Source organism: Nelumbo nucifera, chromosome 6, assembly GCF_055504915.1.
Source record: "Nelumbo nucifera cultivar China Antique chromosome 6, China Antique-T2T, whole genome shotgun sequence".
NCBI lineage: Eukaryota > Viridiplantae > Streptophyta > Magnoliopsida > Proteales > Nelumbonaceae > Nelumbo > Nelumbo nucifera.
Window position 1 is genome coordinate 7,279,598 of NC_142654.1, and position 6,000 is coordinate 7,285,597.

Below are 6,000 nucleotides of genomic sequence, written 5' to 3' on the forward strand. Positions count from 1 at the left end.
GGATGAATAGATTCAACGAAAGGATGTTGGGCTCATATTCTGTCTTTAAGTTTTGTCTGGTTTTAAAATTTTGTCCTTTACGATAGACTTTGTTGATTTGTTCACATGGAGGTCCCATTTTTCTCTGTGAACTTTCAACAAACACTACACAGAACGGAATCACGGAACAGGACTTAGTTGATAACGATGATGAATTGGAATTTTCAACAACATATTAGAGGAAAAGTCGTTGATAAGTTTGCTTCTTTGGCTGCTTGATCTACAAATTTTGTTCATTATGTTAGACCTTGTCTCAAACCACATGTAGGGGTGTCATTTGGATCCGATTTGGTCCGATCCAAGACCATTACATATGGATCAGGTCCAACCTAATCCAATGAATACTTTGGACCAAATTAGACTGGTCAAAAACCATCCAATCTGTTTAAATTGGTTTTAATTTAGATTAATTCTAATTCAAACCTAGTCCGTTGACACATGTATTCTTATCTTTTATCACCGGACTGGATATTTGTTTAATCTGGCTCAACCTAATATGAATCCATAATGAATGGATCAGGTCCAATCCAATCCAATAAATACTTTGAACCATTAAATCTGAATTGGTCTAATTCAATATGTATTATTGGTCCATCCAATCCATCTAAATTGATTTAGATTTGGACAGGGTCCAACCCAAAACCAGTCCATTAACACCCCTAACCACATGGATGCCCTATTTTGCCAGAAAGCTTGGATCTTAAAAGATCATGCTGTTTGTACTTGCAAAAGCATAATTAAGGGATGGTTGTTTTTATTTTGAAAACATGTACTTACAAAAGCAGAACTAAGGGATAGTTGTTTTTATTTTGAAAACAAAATCATACCCAGCACCCCTACATCTTTATGCTCCACTAGCCATTTTATCAATACGTGTCTAGGGTCTTTACGACTTTGCCAATTGAGTCTTTCTTCACAGTAAGCAATTTATGTAATTTATTTCATATTTGATGTAACATTTTATGATACCATTTGATTATCGTGATATATTTTTTTTCAAAAAAATGTAAGTGTATGTTTTTTGTATTTATACTTTAACTTATTCATTTATGATAAAGCATTCTGCTTGTTATGCAAGAGATTTGGGATTAAATGTTTAGCGGCTGCATATCTTATAGGTAGTTCAATTTGGGCGGACTCGGGTTGGGATTTTGTCAAATTTTGAATGGGACAGTCTGAAGACCTGAATCTAATGTAAGTATAAAATACGGAAAAGTATCGATAGACTTGATGCATATTTCTGATTTTCACTGTAGAGTTATAAATATTCAAGTTGTCAATAACCCACACTTTATACACCAACGCCAGCCCATGAATTGGCATCAATTCTGAGCTAACACCTACCCTAACACTACTTTGGGCCTACAAATTCTGACCCTAGGCTGAACCGTCATTCTCCCTATAAAATACTAACTTACGCTAATCTAACCTGAGCCCACCAAAGTTGCACCCCTACCCATAGAGTGAATAGGTGCAATGGCGCATTATTTGAAGTGACAAAATGTCTTAATTGGGGAGGTCAATGAATCAACTTTGGCTCAACCTGAACCCAATCCAAAGTAATTCTAACCAATTTCATCCATCTAAATGAAAAGGGGGATACAGATTTGGCTCAAGTTGAGCCTACCCAAGTTGCACCCCAAATTTGAGCTCAGCTTGTTAAAAGCTTGGCGCTTGGTCTAAATTGAACTTTGATTCGAGCATGAGCCCAATAAAACTCAACGTGTGAAGTTTGTAAGCCTAATTGAGTTTATATTGTATATATAATATTTTTAATTGTTTATACATATAATAAAAATAATTTTATATACATACTTTTAATTTTTTATACGTATACATTTCTTAATTTTTTTATATAAAATTTGGCTCACAGTGAACTTCAATATATGAAGTTTATATTGTATATCAAGCCTAATGTTTTTCTATCAGGCCAAGTTCACATAACCAAATATTTGGCCCAACTCAATCCAAAACCATTCCTAATCAAGATTTACTAAATTGGATTGGGTTAGGGTTTAGAATTCAGAACTTAGGGTTAGATTGGAATTGCCCTGAATCTAACCTAACTTGGCCCAACTTGCACCCCTATACTCAACTAATTTTATATATGTAAAATCTTCAATTCTGCAATGTTAACGGATCAAATTCAAGACGAGCCCATCACAACTTGAACCCATTCTAAAATCAAATCAATTGGATCAGTGTAGGTTTATAACTTAACTCGACCCGCTAACACCCCTAGCCTAAAATATAGGCCTCATTCGTTTAGAAAGAGGCCATTTACTTGGGTAAATATACTTACCCATGTTCTTTTTTGTTAAATTTACTCAGGTAAATGAGACCTTTCAACTTCCGCATGTTCTTTTGCCTCACACACTTTCCCAGGTAAGTGGCTTGTTTTTCTATGTTTTGTCATTAGTACTCTTGGGTCCAGGTCCATGCTTTTTGAATTATATTTTTTTAATGGCATTTTTGACATATTATATTTTGAGCATTTAATTTTCCAAAGTGGGAGAAGGGTAGCACTCTCTCGGGTAAGTGATACCCAAGGGAAAAGGCATTTACTGTGGGTCCCACCTAAATTTTGAAAAAGAACATGGGAGAATTGGTCAATGAGAATCAAAATCCCATTGGTCGACTTTCCCCCCTTCCAAAATCCACAAAACAAACAAGGCCATAGAGTGAGGAGGGTTGGTTCAAATTGTAGCAGAAAATATACGATGACTTAGTAGTTCAATGTTTAGTAGAATAGTGGGCATCCATGGAGGTATGGGACCAAACTCACTAATTGTAACTGCATGTTCTCTGGGGTAACTGGTAAGACCAACAGACCTCATGTATGAGGAATTCCAAAGGTTGCATTAGGAAACAATACAAATAAGTGTGAATGCAAATAAGTAGAGTGTAAAATGGTCCATATAAATTGTAAAGTTGGGTTAGTTTTGCATTGACAAATTTATCTTCTTACCAAACAGACTTTTGGTTGTAATAGATGCAAATACAAATTCCAATAAAGCATATGCCTTTTTTTATCAAAAGCCCACTTGAATGCAAATTTACTTCATGTACTTTTACATCTTATTATCAATGTAAATATGTATTGAAAAACGTGTTTTATGTCATTTGTCAATGCATAAATGTAATGTTGCTAAATGCAGGAAAAAGTGAACCAGAATGCAAATTTACCCTGAACCGAAATTTATACTCCATTTGCAGTGTTTCCAAACACAGCCAAAGTAGAAAACCAAGTCATAGTACAAGCATTAGCTACAGCACAATGAACAATTTTGTTACGAGCAAATGATGGTTTGATCGAAGGAATTTGATACAGAAGGGTGCAAGAGTGTGCAATCAGGCCTGCAATTGATAGGCAGCGAAAGCCAAAGGAGATTACCTGCTGAGCATCTCCCTCAAACTACTTGTGCTTTGGATTTCATCCCTCGTACTTTCCTCACAGCCCTTAGTCATGCATTGGGAATATCTTCTCATGAATAAAAACATACAAGTGTGGGGATATTTCCAATACACGTTTCCAAATGTTGCGAGAAAAGGTCAAAAGGGTATGAAGATGAATTTTGTGAGAACAAAATTTGATCGACCAAAAAGGTGGCAAAAAATCAAATGTTTCAAAATTGAACATGTATTGCCATAAGTGTAGATAGAATGAAACTAGAGGTTTGTACCATTCAACTTGTGTCATTTCTATTGGGTGTATCTAAGGTTCAAATATGCCTGATACGCCGGTAGAGGCGTATTGGGCAGTATCGATAGCTTTTCTTTATTTTTTTTAGTTTTTAATCCGGTTCAAAGGGGTTAGTTTAAGGTCCATCCACCCCCTGAACTAATTGAAATCCCGAAATACCCATTGAAGTTTTGAACATTGAGTGTATCATCATGTTAATTTTAAACCAAACTCCCAACAACTAGACCCGGCAAAAAGTTGACCCAACTTGCGAACCCGACCCAACCCAACCCGAAAAATAGGGCCAGGGTCTCATATTTAGCTACCTGAATGCGAGGATGACCCGCCCCGACCGACCCGGAAAAAACTGGGTTGGGTTGGGTTGGGTCATGGGTCAACCTGTTGACCCTATTGTCAAGTCTAATTGGGACTATTTATGCATCATCGTTTGAAGTTTCCACTCTTTAATTTTTTTTTCTATTTAGTCTTTACTCTTTATTGTTTACTCTTTCAATTGTTAAATGTTCAAGTTTTTTTATTTATATTTGGAATTTTAAGGTTAGTTCTTTTAATTTTGGCATTTTTTTATGTAGTTTTCCTTTATTTTTTAAATTTCACTTATTTTTTAGGATGATCCGAATTGATCTCATGGGTCAACCTGAACCCGAACATTTAAAGTTAGGGTCTAGCATTTGATAACCCAACCTGAAATGTCTTGACCCAATCCAAACCCAAACCCGACCCACCCAACCCGATTGCCAGGTCAAATCCTTTTTTTTAGATTGCTGGGGATGATGGTGACCAAACTTGCCATCTCTTTAGATGCTAAAACTGAGGAAATATGCCTTCACCCGATAATGGGAAATTTTATCAATTAAATCATGGATAAAGAAAAGGTTACCTTTTGGAAATAGTGTTCGAAAGAAAATTCCCAAACCAACAAGGTGGTATGAACAAATTAAGTGCATGTTTGCGATGGCTGAGCTGAAGATCGGCTGTTTTGAAACATTTCAGAAGAACTGTTCAAAGATACTGAAGCAGACCACCCTTAAACGATTGATTGGCAACCGATGTGGGCTCTCCAGATTTTTCATAGGAAATCCAAGTAAGGCCCACCCCAGAAACTTCAACCCTCCCAAACGGGTGCCTAATAAATAAATGAAACTAAAATTTGTAAGGCAAAACTAAATTACATCTAGAAATCAAGATCAATTATGGTGATACCTTAGTATGAGTTAATGGAGTAAAAATAATCATAGTACTAGATTGAGATCACAGAGGAAGACTATGTGAAGCTAGGGCAAGATTTCTGGGACATAGAGCAATTGATGTTAATTTGCTTATAGTCATTTGATTATGCTCATTTTTAAGTTTTGGCCTAATCAATTGAATGTTTAACCCTGCATGGGCCTGTGCCTAAAAGCTTTGAGTATAATACACTTAATCTATTTATATAATATGTTGTATTTAATTCTATATATGGGCTTAAAGTATCTAGGGCTATTCATGGATAGGATTGGGTCAGTTTACTGAGATTTTTTCAACCGATCCGACCTGGTTGGGTTACCTGAAATTGAAACCGAAATAGACCTATATTAAGCAAAACCGACCTGGTCGATTTGAGTCAAGTTGGGTCGGTTTTGGTTCTAAGTTCAACCATGGTAATAAATAGAAATTTCAAAATTTTGATTCTTGAGAGTCAAATTGTATTAAAGGTTGTGCTTGAGTTGAGGGGCTAAGGGGGGCGGACCAAGTTAGAATAGAAGTTATCAAGAAAATAAAAAGTCAAACTGTATTAGAAAAAGAATAATGAAATTTGTATATTTCAAGAAACCTTATAATCTAAGTAAAAAAGGACACCTAATTCTAATTGTAATTGGTTGCCTATTTGGTGTAAAAGACCATAGAAACTAGGATCCTTTGATTATTTTCTTTAAAATTTTCAAAAAAAAATCCTTGTCTAGTTGTCTTATAATACTTGCCATTAATGTCATTCCTAACTAGAAGACTAGAAATTAAGATAGGTTGTAACTAGGATAGAGACAACTTAGTTAAGTAGGAACTAATTAGGTTGTAACTACTAACTAGAAACTAACTACTAAATCGGTTCAGTTTGGGTCGATTTCGATTTTCATGTGCGAAAACTAAAACCGACCCAAACCATCGATTTATGATTTTTTACAAACCGAAACCAACCGGTGCCCAAGAAAACTCGGCCTGAACTCGGGCCCAATACGGCCCGAGCATCAAACCTAATTCAAGCCCGGAAATTTGCCGGC